A 16447-nucleotide genomic window follows, 5' to 3' on the forward strand; every position below is an offset into this window, starting at 1 on the left:
GTAGAAATGAAATGTTGCAGCTCTGTAATAGTACATTATGCAGTGAAGAAATATGGTGGTATGAGACAAAAACCAACCACAATGCAAGAAATATTCATCCAATATCCAATGCAGCATTTTTCAACTCGAACTGGACATTAATAGTGTAATATGTTCCGGTCGAGGAAACAATGATTGGATTTTATTTTTCGATACATACTATTTCACGTCGGTACATAGTGTAGGTAGGTAGGTATAAGGTACATATACCTACAGGATTGGAAATCGGATTAGAATCGTAGCTTAGGTATTTTTCATTGCACTGTAACCAACGATAATGATGTTATACAAGCACTTGATGTTCGCAAGCGTGAAAAAAATCGCTCGAAATAGCAGCTCGAGAGGCACTTTAAGTAAACCGTGAAATTTATAGCGAATATGGCATCTTTTATGTATTATTAAACAATCTACTCGTTCGTGGTGTTCATTTGAACGAGTAAACTTCCCCGTTTTTTTCTCTTCGGAATTAGGGTCAACGTAAACATTAAGTGGCTATGTAATTGACGAACATTTCCATTCTACTTAGCGTAGATCATTTTTTACGAGCGACCTTTCATAAAGCGTAGCATTATAAAATAGCATTAGCATTTTCATTGCGTTTTAGCTAAACAGACATCTTCATCCCTTAACGATCTCATATATACTCGTAGTTGACCTCGACTCTTCGAAGTCCATTCAAAATCCTTCTTATTATCTACTGGGTTATACAGGGTGTCCCATTTAACATCCCTGAATGATTTTAAAGCTTTCGATAGGAATTTGAAAATCCTGCAGTGGAGAAAGTCAAAATCTTACTGGAAGCTGTATTTGGCTAAAAATTATGTAATTTGGTGTTCGAAGATTAATAATACGCAGGATGCAAATTTTTTATAAATTTTAATCCAAAATCACTTCTTATTATTTCAAATTTTTAAAAACTTACCAACAATCAAAAAATAGGTAATTGAGATTGCTGAAATTTTGGCTGAGCAGATTTCAGAACAATTTTCTGCTTCTCTCACCTGATTATTCTGTGTTTTGAAGTATTGCAGTCATCTGATAAGATACACTGAGAAGTCCATTCGTTATCAGGCTGAAATTGCCCCTTAATCAAATACGAGTAGGTTGTCTCCTTTGGAAACGAATTTCTCCACGAATCCATCACCAGTTGCGAGAATTTCATTATAGTGTAGTGCAATCGCGTGCTATTAAATAGAATTATTGACATTCCACGTGTTCTTTGACTCGCTTTGTGGTCGTATGACGAATGTAATGGAAATTTCCATCGGCGATTCAATACAATAAGGCCGCAGTCATTATTTTTTTTCCACTTCTGATATACTCGTATGTGTACCTAATGTGCAGGCGAAGTACTCTACCATCTGACAGTCGTTCGTTTTCAAACACACATTACCTACATAGACTCAACTTCTACCCAAACAATCAACATGCTGACGATGTTGAGAAAATTTTCTGCTGCGTGTGTTGGAAATAATGCAGCTGTTTGAAAGCATTTCATGTGCGTTAACAAAGTTTCGTTAATCGACTCAACCAACACGAATGCGAGCTTATATCAGGTAGATAGGTTTAGGTACCTACGAAGAGCTTCGTGCAATTTTCATAGCCTCTGCTTTTAAAAGCCAGCTTTTACGTAAGAGTCAATTTCATATTATACTACATTATAATCATTTTGCGAAAAGGAACATGTAAAGATACGTACATATATCTGCGTTTTAAATTCAAGCTGCGATAATCTTATTACGTGACTCGATGCTGGGCGTATTTCATTCTCGGAATCCTTTTAGACCCGATATTGAATTCGATAATTCGGCATTAAGCTCTCTGCTCAATGCTCACTGGCAGCGATATGTGGGAATTAACGTACTATACGTACGTAAGTATTGTATTGATTTTTTTTTCTCTATACCCTTACGAAAATGTAATTTCTGCGTACGAAGAAGATCAATGAACTTTGTTCGATTCTTGACCTGAAATCGCGAAATAGTATGAAAATTGTACGCAGTATAAATTTCGAGGTGGAAGTATCGAAACTCGAGAGCATTAAATTAGACTTGAAAGAGATACCGGCGGAATGGAATATAATTTTTGAAAAAGGGTTCGCCCATTTTCGTAAATTGTTGACCTGTCTAATGAGAGCAATGTCTTGTTGTGATTTCATTTTCAACTGTTTTTCTTTTCATTTTGTTTCTAGGGCTTTTTATTAGGTAGGTACTTATATAAAATAAAATTGAAAATTAACTCCAATTTTTTTTTTTTTTTTTGAATAGTTCTACAACATAGGTAATTTTGTGTAGTAGACTGTAGGTGCATCAGGGTGAATCGCTTAAAAAAAGACAGCAGATTTTGATGAAATTAGGCAGACCTTCACTTTTTGAGTTAAAAGTTGGGTACTCAGAAATTTTTTTGGCTCCGGAGGTGCTCCTGGAAAGGAGATATGGGTCCTCCAAGAGGGCGTATTTTAGAAGAAAAAAAATCGTGTTTTTTCGCTCTATAGCTCATTATACGCAACCTGTTTTGGGGGAAATTACCCAGAAAAATAGTGATTTGCAAATTTTCAACTGCTCAATAGGACGTTAAAAATGGGCTTGTATGTGTGTACTTTGATGAGATGATGACATAATGGCCTAAGTCGACTCAGAATCTCAAATGCTATCTTTTGAAACTGGGAAATTTCCCCAAAACATGTTGGGTAGTGGCTAGAACAAAAAAAAACAGGATTTTTTCGGAAATTCCCTCTCTTTAAAGACCCATATCTCCCGTCTTCCAGCAACACCTCCTGAGCTGAAAAATCTTCTTGAGTGACTTTCAACTCAAAATGAAGATCTCCACTAACTCGTCTCAATTTGGTTGAAATCCTCCTACATTTTTTACATTTTTGGTATTTGGCTTATGGGTCATTCCACGTCAATTGGACCAAGAAGTGGTATGTGGGTTCGGCGATTTTTTTGAAATTTTTCCTGTGGAAAGACCTTCCGAAGGGATGACCAATGGCGCAAATCGCAGCCCTTTGCCCATTTTTAACGGCAGCCAGGGGGTGTCAAAGTTTTCAGTGAACCTAAAATATCATCCATTTCAGCAGTAGATTACTCGATAACCGCGATACCTACCAAAATGGAACTTTTCCCCATAGTTAGGGGTTTTGAAAGGCTTTTTGGTGATATCATAAAAATCAGTGTTGCTACTTTTTTTCGTACAAAAAATTAGCTCAAAAAGTTTCAATTCGTAGTTTTCATATCGTTCCGACCCTCAAAAATTCTGAAAAAAATATATTTACGGACAACTGTTCATGCTGAACAACATATTAAAAAATTGGGATGGTAACTTGTCGCAAAGTCGATTTTAAAAAATTTAAAGTTTGCAAAAAAATGCAATTTTTTGATTAAAAACATGAAAAAAAGTTTTGATTGGTACAGTTGATCCATTTGACCCCTATTTTTACGTATCCATTGAAAAAGTTGAAAAAACCCCCCCACTTGATGAAATTAACTCATCACAAAAAAATCAAAATTCGAAAAAATTCAATTTTCAATTCCAAACATCAAAAAAAGTTTAAATTTATTCAGTTGTCTTATTTTGACCTCTTTCTGACGTATTGATATGAGGAAATATGCCTTCATCGCCTAAGCGATGATTAAATTAATCATCACCATAGAGATGATGAATAAAATAACTCCCTTAAACTGCAAGTTCGGTAATGTGTTAACTCCTACTACTGTGCTACTCCTACTACGTAGCTATAACGTAATCGCGCGCAGCAAACGCATAGAACGCATCCGATGCACCCAAAAATAGTATAAATAGAGCAACACGGACGCGAGCTAAACTAGTTGTATTTAAAATGGGCTGAACTTCCAAATAAGTTGAGCTTCCAGATGATCTTGGACTCGGCGACGCGTAGCTGGTTCTTGGTCAGAAAGTGTATTTATGTAAATGTGAGTAGATGATGTCCTCTTATGGGACACCCATCCCTTTTATTCAATAATCGCCCACTTCATTAAGTGGTTAATATGTTTCTCGTTTTCGTGATTAAAATCATACGTAATTAATCGCGTTCACACCGGATATCATCCGATTATGCTGGCCATCGGAGATAGTCCTAGAAGAATAGGTACCTCGTGTAATACATTGCTGTCGACCGGCCTAGTACTAGTGAGCCACCCTGAAAGAGACAGTAGAAGCGGACATTATGTGAGCTTGGTGAGTAAGTTTCACCATATATTTCTGAAATTGCATGCAATTTCTAGGGTACTTAAATACCCATCTTCCGTAATTCACTAACGCGCGTCGTAAGGTATAAGCTTGTGCATGTACCTATTATAGAATAACTCTATGGTTATTCTATACTATTTGATCTTAGGACCCCTTTTATATGTATTTGATTTTATTATTTCTAATTAACAATAAACATATTATCACTTTTGTGTAATTAATATGAGTATTATTGGTAATTAGAGATTATTACTGTGAAGAATGAGCTGCATGACTGAAACCTCTCCGATAAATTGAGCTAACCTGGCGAGGCATAAATTCACTACCTTAGGGAATATTTCTTGACTTAATCACGTAGGTAGGAATTCTGATAAAAACCATCTATGTCAACCATGTAAGATCTCACTCTATCAGTATTTTATGAAAAAGTTGATAAAAATCACACTCACAGCAAAAAAATTAAATTTTTTTTATTTTTTGAATTTTTTCGAATTTTGATTTTTTGTGATGAATTAATTTCACCGAGTGGGGGGGGGGGTTTCAACTTTTTCAACGGATACGTAAAAATAGGGGTCAAATGGGTCAACTGTACCAATCAAAACTGTTTTTCATGTTTTAAATCAAAAAATCGCAATTTTTCGCAAAGTTTGAATTTTTTTAAATCGACTTTGCGACAAGTTACCATCCCAATTTTTTAATATGTATGTTGTTCAGCATGAACAGTTGTCCGTAATATATTTTTTTCAGAATTTTTTAGGGTCGGAACGACATGAAAACTACGTTTTGAAACTTTTTGAGCTAATTTTTTGTACGAAAAAAAGTGGCAACACTGACTTTATGATATCACCAAAGCAAAAATCCTTTCAAAACCCCTAACTATGGGGAAAAGTTCCATTTTGGTAGGTATCGCGGTTATCGAGTAATCCACTGCTGAAATGGATGATATTTTAGGTTCACTGAAAACTTTGACACCCCCTGGCTGCCGTTAAAAATGGGCTAAGGGGCTCCGATTTGCGCCATTGGTCATCCCTTCGGAAGGTCTTTCCACAGGAAAAATTTCAAAAAAATCGCAGAACCCACCTACCACTTCTTGGTCCAATTGACGTGGAATGACCCTTATGCAAAACTGACATTTTAATTTCACCCTCTTCAAAAATCACTCAATGCCTACAACTCTCAGCATTTCGTCCATACTTCAGGTCCAATCCCAGAATTTATCAAAAAAATGAACAACCTACAAATTGACCTAGAAAACCTTATTTATCCATAAACCAATATCTTATCCCCCTTGATCTCTCAAAACTATACAGATGAAACTCTATTTTAAGAAACTACCCAAACCATGATCACTCCCCATTATTAATCAAGAGTCATTACTTAGAACTGTTATCAAACTATACAGAATATAACTTATGCTGCAAAGATGGTTCAAAAATTTCCAATAACATTCATACTGGTTATGCTTACTCAATTAATGACGAAATTCTCAATTTCAAAATTCACAACTGTGCCTCAATTTTTATTGCAGAACTCACTGATATAATTTCCATTTAATCAGAAAATAAAAAATTCTTAATCCAAAGCGACTCTCTAAGTTCACTGCTATCCATTCAAAATATTTTTTCTGATCATCCCATAGTCCAAAACATCCATAAGTCCCATTTTAATCTTCAAAATTATGATTACTCTATTAGCTTCATGTATGTTCCCAGCCACATAGGTATCACTGGAAACGAAACTGTAGATAGATTAGAAAAAACAGCCGCTCCCCCCTCCCCTCTTAGCTCTCTCCCTCCTGACGATATTAAATCGCTAATCACTCACAAAACATTTACCAACTGGCAGAAGTTTTGGCCACAAACTTCAAACAAACTCTTCCAACATAAAAAAAAACAACCCTCTCCTGGACAAATCTAGGCCACCTGAACAGAAAAGAAAAAATCCTCATTACTAGACTAAGAATACGCCACACAAAAATTACACATAACCACCTATACCAAAATAGACTATAATCCATACACGAAAAAGTGCTCTAGAAGTTGATTTTGTATTTTTTTTCGGGGACCAAAAAAAAACGCTGCCAAAATGAAGGTACTACCTGCCCCATTTGGAAAAACGCAATTTTGAAATTTTTTCCCCGCACAACGAGGGGGTGGACCCTCAAAAAGGTGATTTTGGGGACATGGTCGGGACCGAAAAAACTCGACGGGGTTGTGTTGGGGGAGTTCTCCCGATACCAAATATGTAATTTTTTTCCGTGAAACCCTGCACAACTGCATTCTATGGCACTTTGAATGCGATTTTTATGCATTTTTGGCCATTTTTGATGGTAAAATGGCTCTCGTGTTTACGATATGGCTGAGGACCGAACAATTTCTTGGACGTTTGTTAGACGGGGCTATTTGAAGCCCAACTGCGCAAAAACGGCGAAAAAATACTTGCACAACGCGATTTTATGAGCACTAATAGGCTTGTTACCACTCCCCCGCCCCCCGAATTAAATAATGCATTGTGAATTCGATAATATCGATGCGACCCATCAAAATGGTATAAAATTTCGCGCCGAACACAAAAATCGCAATCATTTTAAATTCTGACCCCCCGCGGTGGAGTTTTGCCCCCCAAACTGAATATAACGATGATATTGAACAAACTTTGCACGTTACGCGTCGATACTGAGGATTTATGTGTACGCAATCAGAATGAATCTCATATTCGTTGCTTGGGAATATTTTTGCTTCAAAATTTTTCATTTAATCTCCACCCCCTCCCTTCCCCTTTAAAGACTATTTTTGAACATGGATTTGAAAACTTGAACATGACCTATCAAATTGGTACAAAATTTCGCGCTGAGCTCGAAAATTGGAATCAATTTTCTTTTTAATCCCCTTCTCTCGCTCCTCACATTCGATTGACTATTTTTCTCATGACTGGAATGAAGTTTGGAAACGATGGAGCTCGGGAAAGCGTTTTCTTTCATTTATATTTTTTTCATATTTTATTTTTGTTCCAATTATCTTATTTCTTTGTATTTTTTTCTTGTTCTTATTTTTCTGCTTTTTTTTCATTTCAACTTGTTTATTTCGTATTTTTTGTATCTTCCATTGTTGTTTCATTTTTTTCTCGTTTTCCTCATTTTTCTGTTTTTACCCATTTCATCTTATTTATTTATTTTTTCATTTACTTACATTTTTTGCATCTTTCATTGTTATTCCATTTTTCTTGTTTGTAATTTTTTTATTGTTTTTCTTCATTTCTTATTTCATCTGATTTCTTTTCATTTATATTATTTTTTCATCTTTTATTTCTGTTCCAATTGTCTTATCTGTTTGTATTTTTTCCCTTTCTTATTTTTCTGTTATTTTTTTTCATTTCATCTCGTTTTTTTCATTTGCATTCTTTGAATCATTCATTGTTGTTCCATTTTTTTGTATATGTTTCTGTTTTTCTTTTTTTTTTCATTTCATTTTTTCATCTTTTTTTTGTATTTTTTTCCTTGAATATTTTTTTATATTGTCACATTTTTACATAAATCCTTATATACAGACACGTAATGTGCAACGTGTTAAATTTCATAGTTGACTTTATGGAGGGAGGGGGGCAAAACTCCACCAAGGGGGTCAAAGTGAAAAATGACTGCAATTTCCAAGCTCAGCGCGAAATTTTGTACCAATTTGATAGGTCATGTTCAAGTTTTCAAATCCATGTTCAAAAATAGTCTTTAAAGGGGAAGGGAGGGGGTGGAGATTAAATGAAAAATTTTGAAGCAAAAATATTCCCAAGCAACGAATATGAGATTCATTCTGATTGCGTACACATAAATCCTCAGTATCGACGCGTAACGTGCAAAGTTTGTTCAATATCATCGTTATATTCAGTTTGGGGGGCAAAACTCCACCGCGGGGGGTCAGAATTTAAAATGATTGCGATTTTTGTGTTCGGCGCGAAATTTTATACCATTTTGATGGGTCGCATCGATATTATCGAATTCACAATGCATTATTTAATTCGGGGGGCGGGGGAGTGGTAACAAGCCTATTAGTGCTCATAAAATCGCGTTGTGCAAGTATTTTTTCGCCGTTTTTGCGCAGTTGGGCTTCAAATAGCCCCGTCTAACAAACGTCCAAGAAATTGTTCGGTCCTCAGCCATATCGTAAACACGAGAGCCATTTTACCATCAAAAATGGCCAAAAATGCATAAAAATCGCATTCAAAGTGCCATAGAATGCAGTTGTGCAGGGTTTCACGGAAAAAAATTACATATTTGGTATCGGGAGAACTCCCCCAACACAACCCCGTCGAGTTTTTTCGGTCCCGACCATGTCCCCAAAATCACCTTTTTGAGGGTCCACCCCCTCGTTGTGCGGGGAAAAAATTTCAAAATTGCGTTTTTCCAAATGGGGCAGGTAGTACCTTCATTTTGGCAGCGTTTTTTTTTGGTCCCCGAAAAAAAAATACAAAATCAACTTCTAGAGCACTTTTTCGTGTATGGATTATAGTCTAAAAAGAATCAAAACCCCCATGCCAATTCTGCAGAAACGAACCCACATCCATTCAACACAACCTCACAAACCAAGTCTAGCCCCCCCCCCTCTTCTCGGGTGTAATAATCTTGTAATTATAAACATAAAAAAAAATCGATGAAGTTTTTAAAGTTTTTTCTACTTTTTTCTGACACTAATTGAATTAAAAGTCATAAATGAAGTGGAAAAAAATTATAGTAGATGAAAAAAATCAAAATAGGTAATACCTATTGTTAATTAATAATTAATATAGATATATTTTATATTATGTATATTTAATTAACAGCCAAATAAAGCTAAGTAAGGCAATCCAATCGAAAAAAGATTTTTGGGTCGAAACTCCTCCTGTCTTCTTATGATTCGTGCTTTTCTTATTGCTCAAGTAATAGACGAATACTGTTCTGAAAAACCATAAGATTTAAATTTCCCTCACCCTCAATCCTTCGACAACTTCTGATCAATATATTCATTTTTGTTCATTTGAATTTTCATCATTTTAACCCTTTTAGATTTGATTGAAAGTAAAATTTGTTTACTTTTTAGGAATAACTTGATGGACTTTTTGAAATGAAAATTTTTCAACCCTACTTCTTTGGCCATCTTCAAAATTAGGCCTGGAGGCCTAACGTAGGTAGATTGTCTCCCCCCCCCCTCTTCATGGCATTGATTTCGGCTAATTTTATCTCCAAACTTTTCATTTTTGAATATGTAACATCATTAATTTCAACGATAAAATAAACATTATTTTCAATTAAGTATTATGCAATTCTACTGCCGACAGTCGACACCCCGTGGCCCGTTTACAACAAACCACATACGATTTCCGCTTAAATTGCACCGCCGCCAGCCAGTGTCAAAGAAAAGTTTTCATTTCACGAGGGAAATGATAATAGGGTAATTTGAATTTCTAATTAAAATTATGCATAGAGGCTTTTCTAGTAAAGCTCACTTATCTGTACTGCTTTAATTACTCGTGCCTACATTCTCGACTAATTGGATGAAAATTCAAGGTATCGTCTGAAATGAAACCTTGCAGCGTGTTATTTTACTTCGTATATGCTCTCGTCTGACAAAAAGTGACATTTCAATCCCCAAGTTACATATGTATGTAGCTAAGCTACATGTAGGAGAGGAAGATGGCAATTTCTACAACCTCAGTCTGTGCGGTACATCGAGTGGTTGATTATTTACTATTTTTGTAAACGAAACGACATGGCGCTCCATATTGAAACCAAAAAAAAAAAAAAAAAAAAAATACATCGACAGTGAGTGACTGTGCCAGCGGTCACGCATTTTTTACTCTGTTTACAACGTCTTACTCTTTGCCTATTTTAGAATATGATGAGTAAACTAAATGGTCTATGCATGTAGATTGTAGTGGCAAGAGCGAATAAGTACACCAGTCACATTATTCAAAATTAAGAATGTCATTTTCTTACATATCCTTACTACAAGTGTACAATGAGTATTTTGCAAAATATTTTGTTGAGGAAATCGCGTTTGTGCGAGTATTCTGGCTCGACTCCAAATAACCCACACCGTCTAATATAAATAAACATGGTTAAACGTTACACTATAGGCGAGGATATTTTTGCTTTTTTCGAGTTTCATGGGCGTAGGAATACGTGTAAAATTTACGATAACGTGAAATTTCTATCAATGACCTCAACGATAATACATTCGCTGATAGTACATACAACTGCAACTAGGCAACTAAAATACTCAACTCGAACAATATTACCTACCATTCCATTCGCTGAAACGCGAAAAGAATTCCAAAGACTGTGAGGAAATCAGCACATTTTTACCCCATTAAGCCCCTATACCTACATTTACCTCTCAGGAAGAGGTAGATGACAACTGAAAGGACCGAAGATCGAATTAATGGGTACCTCTACCTACCTAAACAAAATGTGGGTAAAAAAGAAGAATTTTAATTTGAATTCAAAGTAAGTAGATAATCGCAACATGGAAGGTGAAAAGATGTAAAGAGGTACCTGTTAGCGACCAAAATCGATATCGAGCGTGTACAATGAGTGAGCTCACCTCACGTGAATGAACCTATCTACAGGTGAAACGGAGGGAAACAAAACCGGTATTTTCATTAACGAGAAACCTTCTTCCCGCCGATTGTATAGCACAAAAAACTATACGAATACGATCTCGGGACCGCTTCACTCACTATATATTCTCGAAACAGATTCATTGAAAAAGTAAATAAAAAATTTATGATTTACGTAAGTGAAAGTTATAATTTTTTATTACGGGTAAATGACCTCCGAACGTGCATCTATCAATTTTGACAACAAGTACGTTCACCGTTATCCTTATCAGACAGCTCGCGAACAGCTCGAGTGTTTGCATGACAATGTTTTCATTAGACTGGCGGAGTCGCGAGTCGCGGTCTCGGTCTAGGTATGCTGCAGACTGCAGATGCATTTCATTTTCAATAGCTAAGGCGAACAACTGAAACAACAGCAGCATGCCAGCATGTAGAGCTTATAGAAGTTCGAACTGGCACATGGCGATGGAATGGCATAGCTTGGCAAGTTCTAGAACGTTCTATTAGGCCAGATCGGCAAAAATACCAGCCGTTAGATGACGTCTGTAACCCAACCGTAGTACTACAGGTTCCAATTTCAACTTCGCTTTACGTACCTATTCGTCGGCCTACTATTCATATAGCTAATACAGCTAATACATTATGTAGTACTTCTATATGTAATGTATGCATGGATCGCGTTCTTTTTAAATTTTTTGTTCGACCAACAGAAGATTCCAGACCATGCAATATACATGGAAGATATTTGCAGATAATATATGAGGGAATAATGAAAAATGGACAATTTTTTGTGAGGTTGAGGACTGAGAGGGGGAGAATTTGGTCGAGTCATGAAGAAAGTTGTGGAAATGACCTCAAGAGCGTAAAAGAAAAACTTGAGCTTTTAAGAACTGAAAAAATTTCGAGGAGAGGGGAAGTCGTTTTTCCTTTTGGTTTAAATTTGATGAAGTCTAGCAAAAAATGATGGCCAAATGACCTCACAAGAAGTAGAAACAATTTTAAATTTTCAGGCCAATGTCCAAACCTTCCTCTGACGAGAGGTCAACATTTGAAAAAATTATAAAAATTTCGAATTAAGTACCTAATTTTTTTTTTGAATTCAATTTTTTTTTATTGAATTTAGTAGGTATAGGTACTTCATTAGGTATAGGTGATAGTGGACATCGAGAGATCATCAAAACCAACAAAAAAAAAATGTTAAAAAAAATCGATAGGTACCTACGTGAAAAATTTGCTGAGCTCTTGCCAGTGGGGTTGAGCATTATTGACTTTGAAATTTGAAAATTTTTCCTGCGTCTTGTTTTTAGGTCATTTGGCCATTGTTTTTTCCATAGGCTACTTACTTATTATTTTTCAAAAATTTTATTTAATTCGAGAAGTGAAATTCAGCTTAATATACCTACTTGAATGTTCCATAGTGATATATTTTTGTATGATTTTTCGAAGAACGATATCAAAGCTGGAGCAAATTCAAAATGCCTATAAGTAAAGTATCTAAAGGGTCATTCCATGCCAAATCGGCGGATTTTTGCACGAGGGTTCTTCGATTTTTTTCAAAATCAGATCTTGTGTAGAGGTCATCAAACGATGACGAATGACGCAAACCGGACATTTTTTCGATTTTTTTTGACGGAGCTGTTGCGCTTCAAAGTTCTCCAAAATGGCCGAAAATGGAAAATTTCAGTTGCGAATTGCTCCGGTTGTAAGTGGTATAGAATTTTGATTTTTTTTTTCAAATTGTAGTACTTTGAGAGGGTAATCGACGAATTATGTCAAAATCAGTGTTGCCACTTTCTGAAACCTAAAAAACTCGATTTGAAAACTTATAATTTAAATATAACCACGATGTCCACCAGTAAAAATTCTGAAAAAATTCTTAGTTTTAGTCCTTTTTATGTAGAATAACATATCAAAAAATTGGAGGGGCATTTGTTTTCATTTTCGAGAAAAAAAATTACAAGTTTTATTTTCATTGCAAAAGTACTATCAAAAACCTAAAAAATGAAAATTTTTGCATTTTTGAAATATTTTATCAATGTGTGGACGAATGTGTGAAAAAAATCCCCGTCACCCCAATTTTTTAACGGCGACGACATTTTTTCAACACTTACATTTCACTCTTAAAATAAAATTTATAGCACGAAAAATGTAAATTCGTTGACAAATTGGGGTGAGGGGGATTTTTCTCACATATTCGTCTACACATTGATAAAAGATTTCAAAAATGCAAAAATTTTCATTTTTTAGGTTTTTGATAGTACTTTTGCAATGAAAATAAAACTTGTAATTTTTTTTCTCGAAAATGAAAACAAATGCCCCTCCAATTTTTTGATATGTTATTCTACATAAAAAGGACTAAAACTGAGAATTTTTTCAGAATTTTTACTGGTGGACATCGTGGTTATATTTAAATTATAAGTTTTCAAATCGAGTTTTTTAGGTTTCAGAAAGTGGCAACACTGATTTTGACATAATTCGTCGATTACCCTCTCAAAGTACTACAATTTGAAAAAAAAATTCAAAATTCTATACCACGTACAACCGGAGCAATTCGCAACTGAAATTTTCCATTTTCGGCCATTTTGGAGAACTTTGAAGCGCCACAGCTCCGTCAAAAAAAATCGAAAAAATGTCCGGTTTGCGTCATTCGTCATCGTTTGATGACCTCTACACAAGATCTGATTTTGAAAAAAATCGAAGAAACCTCGTGCAAAAATCCGCCGATTTGGCATGGAATGACCCTATAGTGACTTTGCAACTATTGAAGTTTTAAATTTGATTTAGGTAAGAACACTTTTTTAAGTCAACTGCTTAACTAAATTCTTTACTTAAATGTTGTTGTTTGTTTTTTTGTTTTTTTTTTTTTTCATTTCAACAAAAAGTCATGAAGCTTTTTTTCCTGGTTTATTGTTCTACTAATTTTGAATATTCACATTATTTATGCATATAGGTACTGCATATTTCTAGGCCTAATTAATTTTTAATAACGCGAACATGAAAGTTGGATAGGTATTAGATAGATAGGTAGGTAAGTAGGTAGGTAAGTAGCCTATATCAAGGCCCTTCTTTGTATCTAGGTTACATATTTTTTACTTACAGCTTGCACTGAAAAGCAGGTTAATCCTTATTTTGAAATTTGTTTGATTTTGTCCAGAAAGTGAAGTCTCTTGTTGGATTTTTGAAATTTTTGGAAATATGGAATTTGAAACTTCCACTGTGTTTGTCTCAACCACAGGTCCTTACTCGGGTCTGAAAACAATCAATGATTGAAACAGTATCTGTCCCAAACACAGGTCCTTACTTGGATCTGAAAACAGCACCCACCGATTTAAATCCCTTCAGTCAGTTCCCATCGCAATGCTGTTTTCCTAATACAGAGATCCTCTCCTCTACCACCCCCCTCCTGTCGAACGGCTATGAAATTTCTTCCTCTAAAACACATTCTTTTCAGATAAAACTTCCCTTGAGACCATTCAAAAAAAAATCTTCCACACTCACCAAACTAAATTGATCTTCTATAGCTCCATCCTCCTCCCCCTCCCCCTCCCTCATGATACTTTGAAACTTCTGCTATGCAATTCAACACTTTAATTTTTTTTTTAAATTTGCATTCCCATTTTACTTATTATTTTTCAGCTGAAACATTTTTTAAATTTTCAAAAATTGAGTGAAAAATTTTTAATATCTTAACGTTTTGTCAGCTTTTTCAAAACTTTCGGGTATTTTTAGAGATATAATTTATGGAGCCTAAAATATCTGTTTTTTTCGTCAGCTACGAAGACAAAACTAAACAGCCCAACAATTTTCTGTTAAAACGTGACCAAATCCAAAACTTAAGGTATTCTGTACAGTGTGAAAATTCAATTCTTTGATTTATTTTTTACCTTTTTAAAAACTTTAGAAGCTTCAAGGCACGTGGCACGACTTCATCTTCAGATCCATTGCGTTCGTATTTGGAGAGGAAGGGGGGGACTAACATTTTTATTAAGAATTTAGGTAGGAGGTTAGTCGTGGACTAAGCAAGAAATTATTGATTTTTTAAAAATGTTTCCTAAGGATCATTCCATGCCAAATCGGCTGAAATTTGCTCGAAGGGTCATCGATTTTTTTCATAATTTGCATGTCGGTATTAAAGGTCGCATCAAATGTTTAGAAATGGTGCAAATCGGATATTCCTACAATTTTTTTGCAGGCAGGAGGAGGAGGAGGAGGAGGACCATATGAAAAATTTCAAATGCCTCTCACAGTGGTCGTGGTTCTAATCAGTTTAGCAGCTCGATATAATATACATATTTTTCTTCATTTTACGCTACATTCCAAAGGCTATTCGCTCATGGTGCCAAAATCAGTAAATTCCTTTTTTGATGGTGCAAAAAATCTGTTTAAAAACTTGAAATTGAAGTAAAAGTATGAAAGTATGGATTGAAAATTCTCAAAAAATTCTCAAAAGCAGCCTGCGATGATTTTTTGATATTTTCGAGAATTATTCATAAAAATTGTGAGTAAAATAATACAAAAATGGTGTATGTTCAAGAACATATTTTTTGCTATCTATAATAAATTTTGAAATTCTTTGTCATTTTTTTGACCCATTGCCGAAGGCATTTGAAATTTTCATTTGGCAGCCATTTTGAAAATGTTCAAATGCTCTTTCTGCCTACAAAAAAATCATTGGGACCTCCGGTTTGAGCCATTTCTCAACGTTTGATGATCAACGACATGCAAAATATTAAAAAAATTGACGACCCTTCGTGCAAATTTGGACTGATTTGGCACGGAATGACCCATACTTAAACGATTTTTAAAGAAATGAAACTGGGTTTTCTTACCTCAAATTGCAATTATTTAGAGCGAAATGATCGACTTATTGCCTCATAATTTCATCCCTCTGGCCTCTTCCTGGCACCTTCAGAGCAAATTTGACAAAAATTGAGCCATTAACGTTAATTTTCCCAGAAAAGCCTATTCATTGAAAACCCTCGGAAAAAATCTGCATTTCTTATCTGTTCATTTGCAACATCATTCATAAGTTTGAAAAGCTCGTCCAATATGTACCTGTATAGGCTGAGCTTATCTATCGATTAACCTCTCGTTTAATTTCGATAACACATTCTAAATCGGTGCTAATCAACGCCTAATTATAGCATAATGTACATTACATAGGACAAAACGCGACATAAATAATCACCACTGATATTTATTCCTAGACTGCTGCTGGTAGGTCTTCTGGGGCCGAAGAGAGGAGTTAGAAAAGAAACCAGTGAGTCATTGGTTTATCTAATGTTGGGCATGTATCGCATCCTATTTCGAATTACGACGATTACATTGATAAAAGATGTACATCGGTTGAATTCAGAACGAATTAACGACCTCGTCGTACAGCGATACCATAATGCAATTACAATACAATGACTACACGATAGCCTAATAGGTCAATAGACGAGGCAAGGGAGGAAATTGATCTGCGCCACCTGGCGACTGGCGTCAACCATAGAATCGTTGGCATCGTATAAACAGCACTCTCTATGGCATCAGCTAAACGAACTACGAAGATATATCGACATAAGTAAGGGTAGATACGAAGAACGATTTTTTTTATCCTTTTTTTTTGGTG

At 35.3% G+C, this 16447-nt stretch overlaps 1 protein-coding gene across 3 annotated transcripts in view; it reads left to right on the forward strand.

The window, feature by feature from the left end:
• HLH4C (Helix loop helix protein 4C) overlaps positions 1-16447 on the forward strand; it is a 110713-nt gene that overhangs the window by 18460 nt on the left and 75806 nt on the right. Inside the window, exon 1 of one of the 3 annotated variants that reach the window (XM_065349662.1) lies at positions 3638-4236. The exons of the other annotated variants lie outside the window; for them this stretch is intronic. The gene's annotated coding sequence lies outside the window, so the exon portion shown is untranslated. Of the gene's footprint in view, positions 1-3637; positions 4237-16447 lie in introns of those variants that run through there. 3 annotated transcript variants of the gene reach the window in all.

Source organism: Planococcus citri, chromosome 2 (genome assembly GCF_950023065.1).
Source record: "Planococcus citri chromosome 2, ihPlaCitr1.1, whole genome shotgun sequence".
NCBI classification, from domain to species: domain Eukaryota; kingdom Metazoa; phylum Arthropoda; class Insecta; order Hemiptera; family Pseudococcidae; genus Planococcus; species Planococcus citri.